The 23,102-nt window shown below is 41.0% G+C and overlaps 1 pseudogene; it reads right to left on the bottom strand.

Moving 5' to 3' along the window:
- Nucleotides 1-277: 277 nt before the first annotated feature.
- Nucleotides 278-23,102, bottom strand: part of LOC102964532 — a 31,847-nt pseudogene continuing 9,022 nt past the window's right edge.

Below are 23,102 nucleotides of genomic sequence, written 5' to 3'. Positions count from 1 at the left end.
GTGATAACATATTATCCTGGCTCAGTGTGAGTGTTAGGCACAGTTTTCTCTGATTCTCTCTGATGGTTCATTCCCCACCCTCAGCTGGTTTATTCACACACATGGTTTGATCAATATCCTCCTAAGTAGTTGAGTGGAACTCTTTACGGATCTTTACAGAACCCTCTCTTTGTTCACCTCTCTCCTCTCTGGTACTCTGACCAGCTATTACTAGTTGCCTTGGTCCCCCAGACTCTCAGATTTCTCTCTCCAACTCAAGGAGACCATGAAACTCTGCCTAGTATTCCCCTTTCTGCACCACAACCTGGAAACACAAACAGTAAGATGGGGTAATCATAATTTTCATCTCATATCTTTCCTTATATCAGGGATCATTGTTCACTGTCTGATTTTCAGTGACTTGAACACTGTTCTTTCAAATATTTTGTCTGGCTTCTGTGGTTGTTTCAGGCAGGAATATAAATCTGGTCCCTCTTGCTCTACCCTGGCTAGAAGTGGAAATATGATCATGCAATTAAAAAAATTTGGGGGGGCACCTGGGTGGCTCAGTTGGTTAAGCATCCGACTTCGGCTCAGGTCATGATCTCCCAGTTCGTGGGCTTGAGCCCCGTGTTGGGCTCTGTGTTGACAGCTCAGAGCCTGGACCCTGCTTTGGATTCTGTGTCCCCTTCTCTCTCTGTTCCTCCCCTGTTCATGCTCTGTCACTCTCTCTCTCAAAAATAAATAAAGATGAAAAATATTTTAAAAAAATTTTAAGTTTATTTATTTATTTTGAGAGAGACAGAAAGAGAGAGAGAGAGCATGAGTGGGGTCAGGGGCAGAAAGAGAGGGAGAGAGAATTCCAATCAGGCTCCATGCTGACACAGAGCAGAGCCCAAGGCAGGCCTAGAACTCACAAAGTGTGAGATCATAACCTGAACCAAAGTCAAGAGTTGGATGCTTAACCGACCGAGCCACCCAGGTGCTCCAATTATTCCATTTTAAAATGAGCTCAAGAGGGCTTAGTGCTGTGGTAAGTGGTAGAGCTAGAATTTATGCCCCATTCTTTTGACTCCTGCTTCAAAAGCATCATCTTAGAAATATCTGTATAGCTGGAGAAACTGCAGGGCTTTCCCCTTCCCCTCCCCAGCTTATGGCTTTTAATAATTGCTCATTTTATGTTTAATCCTTAGTTTTTGTTGGTTTGTTGTCATTTTTGTATGTTTCTTTGTTTGTCTTTAGGAGTACAGGTGAGCAGCTACTGGGGACTGTTGATCTACTCTCCATCTCTCTTTTCAGGGAGAATAATGTCCTCCCTGCTCTGTAGAGCTCTGTAGAGCTCCATTCTCTAAAGCCTGGTGTTTGTTGTGAATCAGCAGAGAACCTTTCTCTCTGTGTTTGAACCTTGTGTAGATGCTCATTCAGCTTCTGTTCTTATTTCTTAGGTTCACTGATACATCATATCCTTGCCTAGTTCAGAACCTTTGTTTGTTTCTTCCTCTGGTAGAGCACTCTTCTGTCATTCTTTCCTTCAAATTCTATCCCTCATTACAACCCCATCCCAAGTTTTGTTTCTACTAGGAAACCTTCCCCACCTATGCAATTTCTACCTCTATGAAATCATGCTAGGTTTGTTTGGACGAGATGCTCCCAAAGCCCCTTCCAGCTCTGAAACGAATTTTGTGGGGGTTAATATTACTCTCCCCCCATTCTAAATTACACCATTTGGCAAAAGTTGACTCTGAATTATATTCTAAATTTGTTCCATATATCCTCTGCACTCTGTCTGGCAAGGTGCCAATCAATAAGTTCCAAATAAATGTGGTTGAAAGGAGGGATGAATGGCATTTCTTCCCTGGTCATGCAGTGTATGGGTTTTTTTTTTCTTTTTTTAACCAGAAAATACGTTTCCTGAGGGCAGAGCTAATGTATTTTGCTTATTTGACATTACCTATAAGACCTACCCTATGCTAGAGGCATTGCTGAGTGTTTGCAAGGATTCTGATTCCAAGAAATCACTGGCAACCTGATTGCCCAGAATCATGGTACCAGGCTCAGGTGATAATATAGTCCCCAAGTAAATATATGTTGAATCAACAATGAGATGGCTCTGGAATAGAGAGTTTAGCAAGACCTTCATGCTTACACAGAGAAACAAAGGTGCAGATAGTGCAGACACACTCAAATTTTATTGTTTGTTTGATACATCTGCGCTTTGAGGCTTATACTTAATGTGAGTCTGTTGAATGATTTACAGGTATCCTCATGCACCGAGATGAAGGGCTTTATTATAAATCTCCCTCCTTGTGCTGTAGGATACTGTGCATTTTTCAATGCTGTAAACATAAATAGAAAAGTGTTTTCTCTGTGACAAGGACAAATGTCACTTGGCAAAGCTCTTAAAGATGCAGACTTTTGAATTTGAGTTCTCATTATTACCGTGTCCTGATTCAAGAAGTAAGTATAAAAGATGCTTTATACTTATAAATTTTATTCCACAAACCTTTGTAATAAGGAAAAAAACAATAAACGTTATCATATAAAAGCAATACATGGAGAAAATAGTGTTAAGCAAAAATAAGAAAATGAAATCCATTCCTATCTCCAACATAGATAACCACTGATAACATTTTAGAGCATATTCTCTCAGTCTTTTTATACACATATTTAATTCAAAAATGTAATTGTGCTGAACATATTATTTTTGCATGCTTTTTCATTTAGTGACATGGAGACTATTCAGTATATATTCATAAAAATTCTCCAGATTCTCATTTCTCACTGCTATTTAGCACTTCCATGTATGGATCTACTATAACTTATTTATCCAGACCCCTAATCTGGGTCATGTTTGTCATTTTCAGTATTTTTGTTGTCATGAAATCAGAAGAATAAGAGTCTTTGCAACTAAAGCTTTGTGTACATCCCGGATTCTTTCCTTAAAATAATTCCCTAAAAGTGGAATTCTTGGGTCAAGAAGTATGTGAAATTCAAAGGCTTTTGACACCAAAACTACCTTCGTTCTGGGGCGCCTGGGTGGCTTAGTCGGTTAAGCGTCCGACTTCGGCTCAGGTCATGATCTCACGGTTTGTGAGTTCAAGTTGTGAGTTCGAGTTGTGTGTCTGTGCTGTCAGCTCAGAGCCTGGAGCCTGCTTGGGATTCTGTGTCTCCCTCTCTTTCTGCCCCTCTCCCACTCACACTCTGTCTCTGTCTCTGTCTCTCTCAAAAATAAGTAAACATTAAAATTTTTTAATAATAAAAAAACTACCTTCACTCTAATTTAATCTCCTAACAATGCATGAAGCACTTTTTCAATGTGATATCATTTGTACTTACAAACTTTATGTAGGAAAAATTTAAGGCATCCATATTTAATAGTTGAGGAAATCAAGGTGCCGATTTCTAGAGAATCAAGGGCATAGAGGATTAACACCAGAGCTATGAGCCTGCTTTCTCTATTCCTTACACTACTGGAACAGTATCCATTGCATCTATACAAGTGGTATTTGGAAAAGCTGAGTCTGGTAGCTTCCCTTATCAAAATCAAGATTTATTAGTCAAACAGTTATTGAAAACAAAGTTAGACTACAAAGCCTATGATGGTAATAAGATGAGTCATACCTTTAGACCATCAGGAGTTATTTGCCATCAGGAGGCAGCAGAAAGTCACTTTCCACCTCCCCAAGAATGAAGTGTGGGTTTTCCTGAGAAGATAGTCTCTCTCTCTCTCTCTCTCTCTCTCTCTCTCTCTCTCCTTGTTAGACAGGAAGTAAGATTTATTGGTGGGCATGAATAAGAAGAGGGCAATGCTGAGGTTCTCATGAATGCAGAGCCCACCATTTGTCCAGAGGGACCCGATTAGGGATGTATTTGACCCCACAGCCATCTGAGATGAGCCACTTTTCACCACCATGCCTTCAAATTCATCCACATTACAGTTAGTAAAGCCCCACTTCTTGGATATGTGGATCTTCTGGTGGCCAGGGAACTTGATCTTGGACCCGTAAGACCTCAATCACATGCTCCTTGTTCTACGGCTGAGTATAGATGGACATGATGATGTGGCCAATGTAGACCCTAGCCACGGTGCCCTGCGGTCTTCCAAAGGCACCCCACATAGCTGTCTGGAGCCTGTCAGCTCTGTCCAGCCCAGGACAACATCTTAGTGATAAGGATGACGTGGAAGGGGTGAAGCTGCACTCAGAAGTGAAAAACCCTCTTTGTCACAGATTTGCACTCTGTACTTGTGCACGCAGATACAGGCATCTTCCAGGGCTTCAGAAGAGAGCTGCTCATTCATCTGACACCATGTGGCCACATCGTGGGAACTCATCCACTTTTGCCTTCTTCCACCCCAGGTCACAGATGTAGATCTTGGCCTCAGAGACACCTCTGCAGAGGCGAGGCTTTGGATATGGGTTGTTCTTAGAATAGCGGTTACACTGGGCAGCCCGTGGCCCATTGCAACACCAGGGTGTTCAGTGGTGTGGAGGGAAAAGAGAAGATAGTCTCTTTTCTACTTTGCTACCTGTTGCATAATCACAAGCTACAGAACTTTGCTTTGTATCCAAACTGAAATTTATGAAATTAGGACTTCCAGTTCAAATTAAGATTGAAAATAAGTTCTGTATATTTATTTTTTTAAGTTTATTTATTTTGAGAGAGAGAGCCAGCATGGGTAGGGGAGGGGCAGAGAGAGAGGGAGAGAGAGAATCCCAAGCAGGCTTCATGTTCGGCATGGAGCTGGATGTGGGGCTGGATCCCACAAACCATGAGATTACAACCTGAGCCAAAGTCAAGAGTCAGATGCTCAACGGACTGAGCCACCCAGGCACTTTAAGTTTTGTGTATTTCTTCATAAAATCTCAGCTCTTCTTACAACTTTTTTTTTAACTTATAAGGGATTATCTCACTGTATGCTTTGAGCTACACTTAAAGTGGATTTCCTAAGAGATATATTTTTTTAAGTAGGCTCCATGCCAAATGTGGGGCTGGAACTCACAACCTCGAGATCAAGAGTTGCATGCTCCACAGACTAAACCACCCAGGCACTCTTGGATTTTATTTTTAAAACAAGATTCTGGGAGGAAGGGGTGGGGGAAGAAAAAAAGAGAGAGAGAAGAAAAAAACATAGAAGACTCTTAAAGATAGAAAACAGAGTTGATGGAGGGAGGTGGGTGGGGGATGGGCTAGATGGGTGATGGGTACTAAGGAAGGCACTTGTTATGATGAGCACTGGGTGTTGTATGGAAGTGATGAATCACTGAATTCTACTCCTGAAACCAATATTGCACCATATGTTAACTAACTAGAATTTAAATAAAAATTTGAAAAGAAAACAAGACAAGACTCTAACTCCAATATAACTTGTCACTCTTGATCTAGTTAATTTTGTGATCTTTAACTTTCCAGGATGCTACTGTGAAAGAAAAACAAAGACATAGCCAGATGTAGTTCTTCACTGCCAAACAATACCATAATTCTTTCAAACCTAGGAGACATTTCCTTAGCCTGGGATGTGCTTTTCAACTTGTAGGCTTCCTATTTCAAAGTACATTGATTGTAAAAATGGCACAACTGGACATGCCCCTCTGGATCCATGGCCTTTGCAACCTGACTTTGAAACTTCTCCCATCAAAGGTGAAGTTTCTATCTCCATCCCATGAAACTGGCCTGGCCCTGTGACTTGGTTTGCCAATAGAATGCAGTGCTGTTTCAGTTCCAAGCCTAGGTCTTATAAGGTCTTGTGTACATCTGCTTGCTCTCTTGGACCCTGATGATCTATGTGAACAATGCCAGACCAGCCTTTGGGGACGTGAGCAATCACAAGGAGGAGAGCCATCTCAAGCAAGGCCCGCACAGACCAGCCAGTGCCTAGCTGATCCGCCAACTAACTACTGACACATGAGTGTTTCCAGATGTGATCATCTTAGCCTGGCCCAGACCAGAAGAACCACCCAGCCGATCCACAGACCCATGACCTCTCGTTTTATTTTCGGGGTGGGGGGAAGAGAGAAAAATTTGTTATGCAGCATTATTTATGACAATAGATAGCTGATACTTTGGGTCTAAAGCAACTGAGCCAATAATGATTATGTACCATTCCCCTGCCTAGGATTCAGAATGAAATAAGTCTGGGAGAGAAAAGATTTTGTTTCTGATTTGGCAGGTTTTGTAGATATAGATCAATGAAGAGGTCTGGCTGTATTTATACACACTGATGATTTACCTCCTGATAGTCTTTCTGATTCCCACTAGTAATGCTTAAAACTCAGTTCAAAAATATTTCACTGGCCTGGTGTCCAGCTACTCCCAATCATATGTCAGGACCACATTAAACCATTCCTTGCTCCCCAAACACACGTCAAACACAGTAACACTGGCATGCCTTCACTTAAACCTGATAATCCTTCCTTCCTTCCCTCTTCATCAAAATATTTTGGGTAGTCTATGAAGCAGTTGATTTCCTTAAAGTTTCTCTCCTCCGTGAAACATTCTTATTCACAGGCTTTCATCCTCCAGTATAATAATTTTTTCTTTCTTCTCTGTTTATTTTAATATTTATTTTATAATGCTTGCTTCAGTTTGACTTATGGCGAAAGATCTAAAATTCTGCCAGTGTTAGCCAATCTAAAAGGTTAAGAAAAAATAAAGTAAGTTTCAGACAGTGTTTTAGGTATCTTCTTATAGAATGTGGTTATGATTTTCTGCCTTAAGGAAAAAAAAAAAGAAGCAAAAGTCATTTTAGCCGTGTTTAGAGTTCAGAAAGCGATGGTATTTTGGCTTAAAATATACCGTGGAATCAGAATTAACTTTCTACAGGTCATTATACCATAGCCAAATCATTGTTTGTATTTTTCTTATTGTATTATTATTTTTTTTAAGAAGTAAAATGGAGCAGACCTCTACTCCAGAGAGAGGAACAGGAAAGAGAGAGAAAGAAGAAAGACCTGGCCCAGTTCAGGTCGAGAGGAGGAATCGGTGGAGAATCTCATCAGTGTTCTGAACGCTACAGCCAGGATTCATCCATCTTGTTAAGGTAAGTAAACTCAAGCCCCGGACTCCCCCTCATGTAAGACAAGCACAGCTAAGCTTTCATCTCACATAACACTTGAATATCTCCTTTCCTATAAACCACCTCCATCCTGAAAGGAAAAGGCTACAGTTTATGAACATTTGTATTGGTCATATTTTACCATATGGCTAACAGGGAAAAGTTAGAGGATGGTTGTTTGATGGTGCTTTGTTTGAAACACACATCTAAATAAGTTTGCTTTTTCCTCGTTAAAGAACTTAAAAAATTTTTTTTAAATGTTTATTTTTGAGAGAGACACAGAGTGTGAGTGGAGGAGGGGCAGAGAAAGAGGGAGACACAGAATCTATAGCAGGCTCCAGGCTCTGAGCTGTCAGCACAGGGCCTGACGTGGGGCTCGAACCCACAAACCGTGAGATCATGACTTGAGCTGAAGTCGGATGCTTAACGGACTGAGCCACCCCGGTGCCCCCAAGAACTTTTTATAATAATGCTCCATTTAATTGAAACATGTTAGTGAGCTGAGACGTGAAATAGGTTATGAATCAACACGTAAAGCTAGAAGCCATTTTGCAGCATGGAGTCCCAGCCATAAGACACTCCGTTCCACTGGCTAGCATAATGTCTTGCCCATAGAATAAACTCAAAAAGGTTTCTGTCTGCAAAACAAAATGGATACAATTGAGTTACCAGAGTTTTAAGTGGTATTGAATAGAACATCAATAGAAGGAATAAAAAGAAAACTGATTTTATTACAAAGTCATTGTGGATCAATAATACATAATAACACAGACACGAGAAGCAGTCAGTGACAGAAGACATTCAATGATTTATGAGCACATTAAGTTCATGAAATAATAAGCCCATGCTGTTACATACTATCTTTTTCTGAATCAATAGCTATGGAATTGAATAAGAAAGTGGAATGTTTTCAAAAGGTGCAATAATAAGGGCGACAAAGCTGTAAGAAGTTGCTTATCTGGAGGATATCTCCAGTATCTAGCTACATAAGAATAAAAAATTAAAAGGTTTAGCATGGAATAAACCCAGATATGTTCCCCATAGCAAACTTTGTAGACACGTTGGTGGACCACGATTAATCATTGTGTCAACGAATGGTTCTCTGGTTAAGAATCTCTTTTCTAAGATGGAAAATCTTAGATGCTGGGTTCGTGTCCCCCTTTCCACGGGGTCATGAAGGAATCAGTGTGTTAACAGTAATGCAAACACCCCAAGCCCCATCCCACTCCAGGATTCTGGCTAGTGTGAGCTGAGGACAAATACATGATGTGGGTATCCAGAGAAATGGCAGCCAATTAAACCTATTTTCTGACCCTCCCGTGAATAATGCCATGTTGTCTTTTTCAGCAACCAAAATAAGTCTGCAAAGGAATCCATTCAAAATCTCAAAATATTCCCTTCCTAAAACAGTCCTTCCTCGGAACAAAGGTTCTCATCATACCTTTTATGCCAATTCCTTTCGAGAGTCATTTTCTCTCTGTCTCTGTCTCCCTCTCTCACCCTCCCACACACACCTCCCCACCCACACACACATACACACACGCACACAGCACAAACATCAGTCTCACAAACTCATACACCAGAAATGGAGATGTCCGAGGTCAAACATGAAGCATAATTTTAAAACGTTTTGCTAGCTTATTCCAAAACACAAAATGGAAATTCTAAGCCATGGAAACCTTTATCTGGGTCTTTATTTGAGTGTGTCTTTTTCTAGTTATGTTTCTCTGTTTATGTGGGTTTACTGGTGTCCTCCTGTACCTTCTGTTAGTGCATCCAAAGCCTCTCCCAACCCACCTCTCTCTCTTTCTCTCTCTCTAATCCTCTTTTTTACTTATTTCAGTAACTATGGACAAGAGAGAATGGAGGTGCATATATATTTTATTTGTTCTATTTATTGCATTTTTTATGTTCCCTCTTCCTTTTGTATAACTCAGAAAAGTCTGATGCTATACATTTCTCTTTTAAAAACAATAAAAATCCAATTAAATTGCCTTTTCTGTATTGATTACCAATGGTTTCTACCTCCCTTGAGCCGCTGATTCTGAAAAGAAGCAAGCTTCACCTTCGTTCTGAACTTAGTTTTATGAAGTCAAAGCTTTCCTTTCCAGAAAAAAAAAAAAAAGGAGGGAGGGCTTCCAATTTTTTCTTGCAGTCAGAATTTCAGTTGTCACTGCTTCTGGACTTCAATTCTTGACTCTTCTCTGCTAACAATGAGAATTCATGTTTCTATGTCTCTATAATTTTGTTTATACATCATTGTATATACCCAGCCTAAATTCCAGGCCACCCTTGGCACACTTTACCTCACTCTTTTAAATGAAGGATGCTGCTTAGAAGACATCCTTTTCTTTCTCTTTTCACATTCTCATGTAGCCAAACAATTATCTTGCTTTAGAACCTCATTCACTTCCTGATTTAGGCAGAAAACAGCACGTTCTAAAATTACAGCATCTTGGGGATAGAAGGGATTAGTCAATGTATCTAATTTAACTCAGTTGGCTCCCAGCTGTATTCTCATTGGTTTAAAGGATAAGACAAGAAATAGGGCTCATTAGTTGTTAAACTCTCCAAACATTTATAAAGCAAGCCACTGGCAGACACCAGGGATTCAGAAATGAATATGTGGTTCTTGTCTTCAGGAAGCCCATAATCTAGTGGGTGGAAAGAGAAGTAAACAGTTACTAATGATGGAAATCGTTTGCATGAGAGGGAGATACTGTGGGAGCCAAAAACCCAGGTTGGGGGGGGGGGGGCGGGCATTTTTAGGAACGGGATGCCTGACCTGGACCTTGAAGGACAAAGCCTCAGAAATTCTCAAACTCTGGAAAACGTCTCTGTGTGAGTGCATGATATTCAAAATGCAGTTGCTGTTGAAGAAGTTACTATAGGAATAACTGTAAAAATGTCACCTTTATACTCAAGATAGCACGGCATGGTGTCTGTGTGGTTTATCGGCAATGGCAGGCTTATTACTTTTAATGCTGTAATTTTCGCAGGGTCACCGTTCTACTTTTCCCTGTTGTATGTGTTACATAAAACTGTACTTCTTCATCTCTATTGGAAAAAGCAAAAATGCCTGTAGAGGAAGTTGCTTTTTGATAATGGCATATTTTCCATGAAGAAAATGAAACCCTTGCAAATTCACTTCATTATGCTTGGCTCCCTCCTTCATGGCTGTTGCTTTCATATCAGCTCCCTCTTTCCTTCTCCTCTTCCCCATGCCCCTGCTGTTCCCTCCTGTTGCCCTGATATGGTGATCCTGGCCAGACTAGGGGGACCTCTCCCGTGCTCTTGTTAAACTAGGACTTGAAGTACAATTTGATAATTTTCTAATCGTCTTTCGCTACTGGGTATTTCAGCCAAGATAAGTTTGTCTTCATTGAAGACCATTAGAAGGGCCTGGAAAGCTAGGCTGCTTCTGGTGTCATTGTAGGGCAGAGAGCAAGGACTTACTGGGTTGATCAGCGCTGATCAGGAAACCTCTGATCCAACCCATTCTATACCTGGAATGTTAAGGAACAGGAGGTCATTCCAGGGGCCAGGAGAAAGAGAAGTATGCCACGGGGCTGGAAGAGGAGTCACAGGAACAGCTGAGTGGAATAGACTAGAAAACTGAGCCTTACTGCTAGAGGGCCATGTTGGCTGCAGTCTGGTTAGGAACAAAGAGACTGATCGAGGTAAGAGAGCAGAAGCGGGCACTAGGGGCGCTTGACAACAGGATGTGCTAACTTGGGCTCTCTGGCACACCTCACATACCCATGCAGGCTGCAAAAGCCAACTCGCTCTAAAGAGTGCCAATTTTGCAGCCTCGCACCCCCCTCACTGCCAGGGCCATGCCTTGGCCCCCATTCAAGCATAATGAGAAGGTTTCTATAATTATCGCCCCAGCGTTGGCATTTGCACACAGCTGCGTTATCACACACAGATCTGCCCAGTCCCTGAGAAGGAGTTCCAGAACAAGAGGGCTGCTGTGCTTGACGCCACCGCTGCCTTCAGAGCCCTCAGACCTTGCCCTTTCTTCTTTTTTTTCTTTTCTTTCTTTCTTCTTCTTCTTCTTTTTCTTTCTGACGGGTTTAATTTTAAAAGAAAGAAAACCAGTGAAACTGTCTAATATCCTAGACTATAGAGCCAACTGTTAGCAGGGCTGAAGGTCAGATGCTGGCAGAGCTATTCTCTCGAACTTGCCATGGCCAGTGCCCCTCTTGTGTCAGCTGCGATGAGAAAAGAACACAAACACTAGAGCCCTGCGTATTCCCAGAGGCTCCGGTCTGGACGTGTATCCTGCTTTCTAGGCCCAAGGGGGGAGGCTGGGAAAGAAGAGAATGACTTTTCGTTGCCAGTTTTGGAAGAAAGCAAACAGGTTCTCAAACTTAGGTGCCTTCCATCCCACTGTGAAGCATGGGGTCCAGACCAGAAGAGTCTCCAAATTTTCAGAATTAGAAAGGGCCATGGATGTTTTTGAGGTCCATTTCACACTCGGTGCAGCTTCCTCGTTGGAAATATCCTGAAGCTGTCATCCAAGAAGAAGAATTCTCTCCTTGGCTGCTTCTGGGAACTGGCTGCTCCTTCCCTGGCAAGGGAGCTGGATTTATATCTGAACAGCTCTGATCCTTGGACATTCTTGCTCTCTTCACTCTATAATGGAGAGAGAAAATCATACTAGGTGTCTCCGTAGCTTTAAACCCATCAAGGGGCTCCCATGGCCCTTGGGATCAAGTCCATGTTCACAACAGCTCTGTGTGTTTGGCCCTCCCCACTCTCAGCCTCATCCATGATAACATCTCCCACCCTCCACCCCCACTCTCACCCCCGGAAGAGACAGATGCTTAACATACGGTTTCTTTCATTTTCTAGAATGAACCTCTTTCACTCTTAGCCCTCCAGCCCTCTCACCTATAAATTCCTCTTCTGGGAACATTCCTCTGTTTTAAAAAAAATATTTTTTTAATTAATTTATTTTGAGAGAGAGGACACGAACAGGTGAAGAGTAGAGAGAAGGAGAGACAGAATCCCAAGTTGGCTCCAGGCCATCAGTGCCCAGCCCGATGCAGAGCTCAAGCCCACTTAACTGTGACATCATGACCTGAGCCAAGATCAGGAGTCGGTCGCTCAACAGACTGAACCACCCAGGCACCCCCCAGGAACACTCCTGCCCAGGTTGGCCTTTCTTTCCCCTGCATCATTTTCTGGGAGACCTCTCTGACTTCTAACCCTGATGAACTCCCTTTGCCCTGAGCTCTTGAAGCATTTGCTGTGGGGTTGGCACAATGCTTGGCATGTTGTAGAGGCCTACTGAGATTAGTTGAATGAATAAATGAGTACATGAACCCAATCTTCTTGTAACTTCTACTCTCTTGTCTTAATTCCATCCTCTTCCATATGACAGCCCTTGAAATATTCAAAGACCATCATCCTAATCATTCCAGCATCAGCACGAATCTGGTCCCAGCAGGAAAAAAATCCCACACTCAGGCAGGGTAATTGAGGACAGTGTGATAAAAGGGTGTTTACAAAGATGGGCACACCCCAGAGCTAGCAAGAGCAAGATCTTAAACCTGAAGGGTCGAGGGGAAGGAAAGCTTACCTGAGGCCAGAGAGAGTAGTTGAAGCTGGAGGAGAGGACCACCCACCAAGCCTGTAGGAAGGTGGCCAATCGAGGGAATACATACCCATCTCACATTCTTCCCACCCTTTAATCCACCCCCCTGCCCCATGCCTCTCACTGGTAGATAAAGGGCAGGGAGCCTCCTGGGATACAAGGCCCAATGGAAAAAGACGGAGAATAAAAGAATGGGGAGAGACAAATAAAAATTATCCACTACAATCATCCAATCCCAACAGCTACCCTAAATCTACTCCCGCCAGAGTAAACAGCTTGAGTTGTTTCTGCTATTACTCAAAGGTCATGTGTGCTGGACTCCTTATTATCTAAGTCAACGCCATCTGGGCAGGTTCTGGACTGCCATTCATTGCCTGTCCTGAAGCATGTGGCCAGGAATTACCACAATGCTCTTGACACCCTCTGAGTAGCACAGCAGCCAGGGTAATGGATACCAATCTCTGCCACTCTGAATGCTACCTTTGTATTAATGCAGGTTTAACACTGTGGTTCCTTGCTTATTGAATGCATTTCAATTGTTTTTTAATTGGGTTTATGATCAATTAAATCCCCCAGGCCTCCTCACACAAACTACTGTGAAATCAAGCTTCCTCCTAAATTGTACTCATGTCATCGATTTCTGTTGTAACCTAACTGCAAGATTTTACATTTATCCCTGTCAGATTTTATCTTATTTACTTCTGTCCATTGTTCCAGATTTTTAAATCCTTATTTTGTTATCTAGTGTAGCACCTTTTCCTCTCCACTTTGAGTCACTAGCTAATTGCATTAGGTCGTTCTCTTTGTTTTCATCTGTATTGATGATGATCTAAAAAAACTTCTTAGTAATGTTTCATTTATTTTTGAGAGAGAGGGAGAGAGAGAGAACAAGCAAGGGAAAGGGAGAGAGAGAGGGAAACACAGAATCTGAAGCAGGCTCCAGGCTCCAAGCTGTCAACATAGAGCCCGATGCTGGGCTCAAACTCGCAAACCATGAGATCATGACCTGAACCAAAGTCGGGCACTTAACCGACTAGCCACCCAGGCACCCCTGTATTGATGACTGAACACAATCCCAGACAGCTTGGCACGGAAGACCTCCTCTGGTGGAGAGACTGAGTAGTATAGTGTGGGAAATAGAACACTATTTCTGTAGTGGGTTGATGGTATAATGGAAGGCAAAAGATCATGATGAAATAGTTTTGGGGAAAACCCTGGGTTGCACAAATTAAACAAGTTTCTTTCTTAAAGTATCCCTTAGAGCTATTAACATGCTAATGTCTATGGGCTATCTCTGGAATCAGATCTTCAAGACTACCGCATTGATTTGACTATGGAACACTCACACATGTTTGTGTGTATGTGCATATTTGTACATGTGTGTATTGTGTAGTATTGCACAAGATAGGGTTTCACAAAGTTCAACTTGGGAAACGTTGACTATGGAATGGAACAGACCTGAGTTTCACTCCCGGTTCTACCACTTGCCAGTTTGGAGAAAGATACTTAATCTCTCTAATCCTCCGTTTTCTTATCTATGAAGTGGGTGTAAAAGAAGATCTTACCTCATACATTTGTGGTGAGAATGAACTAAGATAATGTATAAATGAATAAGAGCCTCTTACCATGCTAGGATAGTAAATACTCACTAGATGTTAGCCAACATGACACAATATCTTTGTAATTATCATTATCATTAATGTTATTTTGACATCAATCCAGTAGTTAGCTTCCCTATGACAAATACGTCAAAATGTAATAGTCTAAACAAGCTGAAAGATATGCAAGAAGGTAGAAATATGTTTCTAGTTTATATGACTTATATGACTGATAAATAATGAATATTCTAAATAAATGAGAAAGATCCTCACAACCCAATAAGAAAAAATAACGTCCTAACAGAAAATAAAGGACGCAGGCAGCTAGTTGACAATAGAAGAAATGTAAGTGGTCTTAAGTTGGAAATTTTTATTCTTAATGAAAAGGGATACTTGTGAAGGCTGCAACTCCCAACCCAGACTTGTAGCACCTGCCTTTTCATTTCACTGGTGCCAGTTGAAAAATGACAACAACAACCACAATAATAATAGCTAACGAGAATTTAGCATTTAGTGGACATTGACCACTGTCCTAAGCGTACTATAAATATTTACTCATTTACTTCTCACAATGAAAACTGTGAGGTAGATTTTTTTATTATTATTGTTTCCACTTTACAGATGAGAAGACTAAATATAAAAGATTTAAGTGTACCATTTCTGGAGCAGTTTGGGGGAAATTGTGAAATTTTTGATGGTATCCATAAGGAGCCTTAAAATATGCACATGCTTTGGCTCAATATAGTTCGAGCTGTGGTGCATTGCCCAGGTCTTCTTCACAACTTATTCCTCCAGCTGCCGCCAGCTGATGGTCCTCAGCTCTCAGCCCTCTCTATTGTCCTCAGCTGGAGACATCTGCCTTGTCACCATATGACTTTGGACTGGCCCAGGTGCAATGACCAGATGACACAAAAATATAAAGGCCTAGCTCCCTCACTGCATATAGGACAACTCTATAGGACCGTCGCTGCTGCAGAGCTTCCCATGGGATCAACTGAACCTTTGCGGTGGTTCTGTCACAACTCAACTTCTCCCTCTGCCCAATCCTGCTTCCCCCTCCCCCCAGAGCTTTTGATTCTAAGAGTACTTCCTAAAAAACTTGGGCAAGGTGATCGCCATCTTAGAATCTGCATCCCGGAGAACACACATAGCAGCACCTGGGAATTTAACATCTAAGAACATATCTGAAGTAAAAGCCTACTGTGAATGTAAAGAATTATATATGAACCCTGGTGGATGGTAAAACCACAAGAGGAAGGAACCTAGGTCCCTGAATCAGTGTGTGAAAAATTTCATCCACCAGTTTCAGCTTGGATCTCCAAGCCATAGACATCTGGAAAAAGCTTTGCTTTCATCCTTTCAACAACAATAACAAAGAAGGTGAACAAGCTTCACGGTAATGGCTTTTATTGAACACATGAAAGAACTGAGGTCATAGGGCAAACAACTAGCCTGAAATCTAGAGAGAGATAGGTGACTGCAGGGAAAAACAGGATGCTAGCATTTACCAACCTGTCACAGGGGCTACCAAAAGCCACAGAAGCCCAGCAGAGGATTTAGCTAGAATTTTTAAAATCAAATTGCTAAAGGCTGAGTGTAGGCTAGTATGAGAGAATAAAGCCCCTTAGCTTCAGGCATAGAAATGTTCACATCTTCTTGTAGGATTTTCCTTTTGGGACCCACAGGTGCTCATGGAAGGTGGGGGGTGGGGGGTGGGTGGCAGATGGGGAGCACTGTTTTTTTTTTAAGTTTGTTTGTTTATTTATTTATTTATTTTAGAGAGAGAGAGATACAGAGTGCAAGTGAGAGAGGGGCAGAGACAGAGGGAGACACAGAATCCAAAGTGGGCTCTGAGCTGTCAGCACAGATTCCGACCTGGGGATCAAACCCACGAACCGCAAGATCATGACCTGAGCCGAAGTTGGACGCTTAACTGTCTGAGCCACCCAGGCGTGGATGGGGAGAATTCTAAGAAAGCTTCTCCCTTCTCTGTGACGCTGACTGGTGGAGGGTAAAAACTCCACCCAGACTCCACCCCTCTCTCCCACAAGAAACAAAAACAATCTGCAGGGCTAAGGGCAACAAAAACTGTAGCCTTATGGCACTGGTGGAAACCAGAGTTCATCTAAGGGAAAGAAACAGAGAAAAAAACAAGTTTCTGTCCCTGGAATAAGACAGGAGTGCATGCTTGGCCCAGCATTATGTCTGGAAGAGGGGCAGAGATACTTGGGAAGGCTACAACTCCCAACCCAGACTGATAGCACCTAAGACTGAAGATAATGCAGAGCATCAGAGAATTCCCCCCACCACACTGCCACCTCCATGCTAACAAGTGTCAAATGAAAATAATAGTGGAATAGAGCTGGGAATTGTCTTCGAGGAGCATGACAGTAAGAAGACCCAAAGCCAAGTGGAAAGCAAACTTCAAAATCAACCCATCTCCCGATCATGTTACTACAAGCTTTCATACTTAAGGGCATCGCAGAAGGAAGAGCCTGCTCATCTCCAAGCATTAAAAAAATGTATCTACTGTCCTACATAACACATCCTGCTTCCACCAAAAAAAAAAAAAAAAAAAGAAAAAAAAAGAAAAAGAAAAAAAGACATACAAAAAGTCCAGGAAAAACAGTCTAAAGAGACAAAGCAATGATCAGAAACAGCTTCAGTTATGACACAGATATTGGAACTAGTAAGGAATTTACTATGATTCATATATTAAAGTCTCTAATTGAAAAGGAAGATTAAGGGGCGCCTGGGTGGCTCAATTGGTTAGGCGACCAACTTCGGCTCAGGTCATGATCTCGCAGTTTGTGAGTTTGAGCCCTGCATTGAGCTCTGTGCTGACAGCTCAGAGCCTGGATCCTACTTCAGATTCTGTGTCTCCCCCTCTCTCTACCCCTCCCCTGCTCACGCTCTGTGTCTCTCTGTCTGTCAATAATAAATAAACGTTAAAAAAAATTAAAGAAAAGGAAGATTACATGCAAGGATAGTTGATTTCATCAGAGAGATGGCAACAGTAAGAAGAAACAAAATGGAAATGCTAGAAATGAAAAGCAAAGTAACAAAGATGAAGAATGTTTTCAAAAGGCACACCAGTAAACTCAACACAGCCAAGGATATAATCAGTGATTTTGATCAGTAGAGATTATCTTAACTTAAATAAGAAGAGGGAAAAAAAAAGAGTGGGAAGAAAAACAGAAGATCAAAGAGACATGGGACAATACCAAATGATATAACACGTTTGTCATGAAATTTCAGGAGAAGAAAGAGAGAACAAGGCAGAAGAAATATTTGAAGAAATAATGAAGTAATGGCTGAGAATTTCCCAAACTTTGTGACAGACACCAAATTCTAGATCCAAGAGGCTCAGAGAGCATTAAGCAAGGAAAAAACAAAACCTAGGTGCATTGGTTTCCAGTGGCTGCTGTAAGAAATTACCACAGACTTGGTGGCTTAAAACAACAGTGATTTGGTCAATCACAGTTCTGGAAGCCAGAAGTCTGAAATCAGTATCATGGGCCAGAGTCAAATCAGAATGTACTTTCTTTTGAGGCTATAGGGGCAAATCTAGTCCTTGCCTCTTTCAGTCATGGGTGGCTACTGATGTTCCTTGGCTTGGGGTTGAGTCACTTCAGTCTTGAAGACCAGCATCTTCAAATATCTCTGTTCTCTCTTCACATTGCCTTCTTCTCTGTATGTGTGTCAAAAGCACAAGGAATGGGAGAAGGAAGTAGAAATACACTGACATTACATATGAAGCGATATAACAGTCTTTGAAGGTAGACTCTGATTGTAAGCCAATTAAACATGTTTTTAAAGAGGGATAAATAATAATTCAATAAAAGATGAAATGTATTCACAAGAGTGTTAAATTATACCTACAGAAGGCAGAAACGAAGAAATAAAAAAGAGCAAATAGGCAAATAGAAAACAGCTAACAAGATAGATTTTAATCCAATCATACATAATCCCATTCAGTGTGAATGGTCTAAACATACCAGCTAAAAGACAGAGATATTCATATTGGATTAAAAAAAATCAGGACTCAAACACATACTGTCTACAAGAAATCCACTTTAAATATAAAGACACAGGTAGCTTAAAAATAAATGGATAGAGCAATGCATGCCATGCAAACACTACATAAAAGAAAACTGAAGTGGTTATACTGATTACAACAAAAGTAAACTTTAGAACAAGGAAGATTGTCAGTATAAAGAGGAACATCACATAATGACAAAGAAGTCAGTTATTTAAATAATCCTCCGTGTGTGTGCCTAACAATAAAGCTTCAAAATATATGAGGAATAGGGGCACCTGGGTGGCTCATTCGGTCTGAGCCTGTGTCTGTCTGACTCTTGGTTTCGGCTCAGGTCATGATCTCATGGTTTGTGAGTTTGAGCCCCTCCTTGGGCTCCATACTGACAGTGCAGACTCTGCTTGGGATTCTTTCTGGATTCTCTCTCACTCCCTCTCTCTCTGCCCCTCCCCTGCTCATACTCTCTCTCTCTAAATAAACAAATAAATAAACTTTTAAAAATATATGAGGAATAAAAAAGGACCGATCTGAAGGGACAAATAGACAAATCTACAATTCTAGTTGGAATATACTGGTTGATATTTTGCCTACAAAATATCAGGACAGATATAGATGATCTGGACGACACTATTAACCAACTTGACCTCATTGATATTTATAAAATATGCCAAACAACAACAGCAGAATACACATTCTTTCTAAGTGCACATGGCACATGTACCAAGATAGACCCCATTCTGGGCCACAACACAAGCCTTATGATATTTTAAATAGAAGCCATGCAAAGTATGTTCTTACACCATGCTAGAATTAAACTAGAAGTCAATAACGAAAAGCTATTTATAAAATCGTCAAATATTGGGAAATTAAACAACACATTTCTAAATGAGTTATAGGTCAAAAAAGAAGTCTCAATGGAAGTTAAAAGTATTCTGGCTTAAATGAGAAGGAAAATACAGCCTTTCAAAATTTGGCTGATTCTAAGGCTCAGGCAGAAAATCACCCTGAAGCATCTTGTAGTAACAGAAAGCAAGGAAGTTCTAAAACATAAATTAATTAATAAAGAAAACTAAATAGGAAATAAATTTTAAGAGTTGGAGGCATGTCAAAAAGATACAGGAGCCAACCTGAAAGAGCTCCCCATGATCAAAGCCGGAACAATTTGAAGAACAAAATAAATAACATTAATTTTGGAGTATAAACCTAGAGAGCAAATAAATATCCATGATTTCACACTGATATAAATAATTGAATAAAAAAACAAGTGGGGAGAAAGGAATAACTTGTTATAATGCAATTCCAAATAATACATGTAGAAGGAACGAGAGAAATAGAAAATCAGAGCAGTATAGTCATAATTTACATAGCAGACCCCTAATGGATGCAAAAATTAATGGAAAAAACTTTCAGGAGAAACAAAATATTTGCATGGCCTCAAAAGTATCTCCCTCTAAATATTTATTAATTATTATGGTTGTTGAGCATATGCCCATGAAGTCCTAGCTACTCCTTCCTCCAGAAGACTGAGCATAATTCTCCTTCCCTTGAATATGGGCTGGTCTTTACAGTGGAGAAACTGGCAGTCATTGCCTTAACCAAGAGGATTGAGGTTAACATAATCAGGGATAAGTCATGTGGGTATCGTGTACCTCCTAATATGATGCAGTAAGAAAGTATTCTCTAAAATCCATAACTCCAATCTAATCACAGGAATGCATCAGACAGACCCCATTTGGTGGACATTCTACAAACCACCTGACTTCAAAAGTGTCAAGGTTATGAAAAACCAGTGAAGACTGAGGAACTGTCACCAATTAGAGGAAACTAGGGAGACATGACAGTCGAATGCATGGTGGTATTCTGGGTTAGATTCTGGGACAGAAAAAGGTTATTAGTGGGAAAACTGGTGAAATCTGATTCAAGTCTGTGGTTTAGTTAATATGGTTGTACCCATGTTAATTCCATAGTTTTAATAAATGCACCATGATTATATAAGATTCTCACTTTAGGAAGAGCTGGGGAAAGGGTATCTGAGAACTCCCTGTACTATCTTTGCAATTCTTCCGTAAACCTACAATTACTTCAAAATAAAAGATTTTTAAGTTATCCATATACTAAGTACACCCACACTGGACTTGTATATAAGAAATTAAATTCTCTTGTGTTAAGCCTTTGAAATTCGGAGGGTTTTTCTTAATTGAAATTAGTGTCATCCTAATGTACTGTTGATCATAATTATTAAGCAGAATCCTTTCAAATTAATTCTGTTCCATGAACACATATTTGACCACTCAATCAAGAAGAGATTGCATATTTGTTGTAAGTTGTTGTAAGAGATCCAGAAAAAGTTGACCAGCTGCTCTCTTTTTGTAATTGGTTCTCCAAAATTAAACTCTAAATTAGTCTCCACTTTTTTCTATGTTTGTTATTTTTATCTTCACAGCTATATTATAAGTACAATAAGATCCTTGAGATGAGAGCAACCAGAGGACCCTGAAAGGTAAACTTGAGCAGAACCTTGAATGACAGGGAAGACCAGGCATCATAAATTCAGATGCCTTTGGGGGCCAGGCAGGTGATATGCATGTCTGAATGAGGCCTACTAGGAACTGGAAAATGCATGTTCACCTAGAGCTTTGTCAGTATAGAATTGTTAACATCATGCTGATCAAGTGAAAGAAGTTTGCCATTTAGAATGGTCTAAGTGTAAGAGACTATGCCTAGTGATGGAGATCCCACTGGGAGGAGAAACCAGAATGCCTTTCTAGCAGAGGAATCTCAGGGTGAAAAGTCTACTTATACTTAAGCAAAGCACGTTCAGAGGGTCATGGCACTCTAGCCTGGTGTTTAAGGAGAGAAGGTAGCATGCCTAGGGCATTAGACCCGGAAGAGATTTTGGTGATCTTGTAGCTAAGTAGTGACTCTGCAGGGCCTAGGGGCTCGTAGAACCCTCCCGAAGCCTGGGGAGAGGGGCTTCTGAAATTTACCTCCCAGATCTGTTGAAAATCATGTCAAAAATACGTTTGAAAAGCATTGATCTAAGAGCCCGAAGTCTTTTCATATTATAAAGAGGCCCAAGATATTGAAGTGACTTGTTCCAAATTTATCTGGATTTCCTTAGATTTGACCTGCAAATCTGGCCCCAAAGTCAGTACTCTTTCTACTATATGCCTGTGGAGGTCTGGACAGGACTGGAACAAATTTGCTCCTTGGGAGAACCCCACTTTTATTTTATTTTTCTATTCTATTCTATTCTATTCTATTCTATTCTATTCTATTCATCTTTTGCCCTCAGAGTTTCATGTTAGGTGCTGATCTGGAATCAAGAATTTAGGAAGGAAGGTAAGACTTTGAATTATTTTCATCCATTCCCTAGGTGAATAAAACATCTGAGAGCAGGTTTTAGTACAGAGTAAAGAGCAATGGATATTTGAGCGATGGGCAGTAACAACACAAACAACAATAACAATACCTTATGTTTATTGAATAGTTGCTATGTGTTCAGCACTGCCCCAAGCACCTTACAAATATTTTCTCACTTAACCCTCACAACAACCCTATTTAGTAACTATTATTATCCCCATTTAATAGGAATGAAAGTAACACCTAATTAGAGAGGTTAAGTAATTATCCCAAAGTCTAATAATATAGTTTTTAATCTATTATTGGAACCTCTTAGGTAGCAGCTAAGCATGAATAAATCTATGTATTCCCCTTTGCTGTTTCCTCCAGAGCTGTATTTGCTGCCGTGAGAACCCTAGCCTTCTGTTGACGGGATGGTTGCTTCCAGCAACCCCCACTCCACCCTCCTCCAGATAGGCTTTAAAAAATGGGCCCTTCCTGATTCTCATAAAAAGGGGTTAGCAGATGTAGGTAAAAATGTTCCTGTGGAGCTAGCATCTCTATGTCAAGGCAGGAGAGCCACAATAACACTAAGAATGAGGGAGCCCAGTTGTAGTCTGCCTCCATCAAATGACTCAGATAGTTTTCAGATGTGGTAGGTGGGATGAAACTCAAAGCTTGTTGGACTTCAAACATTTCCTCCTCTGTTTAATACATCCTGTGTGTTCTCCAGGGGAAATGCAATCCCTTATGCTTCTGTGATTCAACACAGTTGTTGCTTTTAAGTATGTTTGAAATCCCAGAGGTCCCTTGGGCAAATCCTTTTAAGCGAGAGAGCTACATTTTACTGAATCAGATACCTCAATTTTGAGTTCCAAGAAACTTGGGTTGTGATTTGAAACTTCCAACCATTAAAGTATGAGCTGGCGCAAAAGGTGGAAAAGCGCATCTCGTCTTTGCTTGTCTGACAACAGAAGGGTGAGAATGTTCCCTCAGCCACCATTTCAATGTATAGGAGGGTAGGGAGCGGGAAATATACAGCAGGAAAAGTGAGTTCCCACACAGCCAGAGTAGAAGACTTAGTTCCTGCTTCTTCTCTCTCATCCACTGGAGAAGGAAGTCCCAAGATTAAAACTCCTTGGTTGTAGCTTGATAGTGTTTGGACCACAGCTTCCCATGGTACGCTGGCAGTGATTACTGTTTGAGTTTGAATCTAGTCTCTGCCACTTTCAAACTGTGTGACTTCTGGATCCACTTAATCTCTCTGTGCTTTAGTTTTCTTACATGGAAAATGAAAATAATAATAGTTCCAACCTGGGGCGCCTGGGTGGCTCAGTCACTTAAGTGTCTGACTTCAGCTCAAGTCATGAACTCACAGTTTGTGAGTTCAAGTCCCGCATTGGGCTCTGTGCTGACGGCTTGGAGCCTGGAGCCTGCTTCAGATTCTGTGTCTCCCTCTCTGCCTTCTCTGTCTCCCACTCACCCTCT

This window comes from Panthera tigris, chromosome X, assembly GCF_018350195.1.
Source record: "Panthera tigris isolate Pti1 chromosome X, P.tigris_Pti1_mat1.1, whole genome shotgun sequence".
Classification (NCBI taxonomy): domain Eukaryota; kingdom Metazoa; phylum Chordata; class Mammalia; order Carnivora; family Felidae; genus Panthera; species Panthera tigris.
Note: the sequence above shows the minus strand (reverse complement) of the source record. Positions and strands in the feature narration are given on the sequence as shown.